Here is a 1,623-nt window from a genome sequence, read left to right as displayed (position 1 = left end):
GATATGGAGCTGTCATATTGGCAGTAGTGGGCTGGGAGACTTCTGGCTCCAGCACGATTCACTACTTGTGGAGAGCCAGGGCTATTAGCTGCAGTGGTTGCCTTCAAGAAGCCTCTGAAGATGGAATATTCTGGAGATGTTAAGAGGTACGCATTTTGTCTATTTCTGAAGGGTTTTTCCAGTGAGTGTTTTTATTTTTTTTGTGGGTGAGAGGGAATGTGGTCAGTTATATATTATTCTTTCTAACGTTCAGCTGAACCTCAAGAGAGGATTTTATTTGAAAGATGTAAAAAAAAAGCTTCAAGCAAGGAGCCAAGTGTAGCCACCAGACACTGAGGAGTTCTGAGTGCTCAGAGAAGGTACCCCTTCCACCACATGTGGACTGCTTGTCAGAGGACCGGCCAGTGCCAGATTCCAACCAGAGAAGGCCAGTCAGCATTGCACAGTGCCCAACCCTTGGGTTGGGGTTTGGTGGCTCAGGCTCCAGGGACTTCTGTGCTAGGTTTCTGGTGCAGATGGTATCTGGGGCTGATACGGGTGGGGCCATCTCATTCATTAGGAACTGAAGGCACTCCAGAGCTTACAAGTTTCATGGGCCTAGGAAAATATTGAAGGCTTGATCACAATTATATTGGTTGCAAATTATAAGAAATACAAAATCCAGACTAATAAATACAAGCAAAATGCAGCGTTATGTCAGCTTCGAAAAGAGTATCGTCAAAATATCATTACATTTGAAAACAGTTTTTAGGTTAAACATTTTCACTCTGCAAGCCTTCTTCTATGTGCTTGATGATGGGTTGAAAATAGTTGATTATAAATTTGGCGTATCACTTGAGAAACAAAATTATAAAGATTCCTTGAAATCAAATGATAAACATTGCTTCAAAATTTTTACAGCAAAATGATTTTACTTAATGTGGAACGTGAGTATATTTTAATCTGTTTGATATAATTGCTCTCTAGAAGTAATGGTACGTGGGGTCTGCAGAGCATTTAAGCAACCTCAAATCTGGGAGACTGAATGGGAAAAAGTATGAGGTTAGGTATATTTTAAAGGGTGCTAAGGGAACATTACATAGATGCCTAGCAGTATTTCCTTATAAAGTAAAGTATCCAATGAGCCCCTTGCTTTCAATGCAATATTTTATGGCATGCAGACAGATGCGATGGATCTAATCCTTAAGTATATTCTACTTGATAGCCAACCTGGATGAGGAGAAGGTGAGAATTTGACCTCGTGTAAATAATGCTGTGCAGTGCATCTTGTGATGTGTGCTTTTATGTTAAAATGCTTAAAATTGGTTTAATCTGTACAGCCAGGACAAATGCTCATTGTTTTCTAGTTGACCGTACTCCTTTGGCATAGCTTGTGTGTTGGGGAAGGGAGATGACAACTCCAGTTTCAGTTAGAGGAGTTGTCAGTGAATGTACAGCTCTCTCTGAAGTAGAGTTATTTCTTAGCATGCTCTGAGCTTTGCCTGATAATGTGAAATGACTATTTTAAAGTATGTTTTATTCCTTACATAACCACACTGTTTGCACATCAACAGATAAGAGTGCCCGGGTGCTTCCATTCCAGACTGCTCTTAATTATGTTTTTAACATCCTAGAAGGGCTATA

Source organism: Lagenorhynchus albirostris, chromosome 6 (genome assembly GCF_949774975.1).
Source record: "Lagenorhynchus albirostris chromosome 6, mLagAlb1.1, whole genome shotgun sequence".
Classification (NCBI taxonomy): domain Eukaryota; kingdom Metazoa; phylum Chordata; class Mammalia; order Artiodactyla; family Delphinidae; genus Lagenorhynchus; species Lagenorhynchus albirostris.
This window is presented reverse-complemented; position numbering follows the sequence as displayed.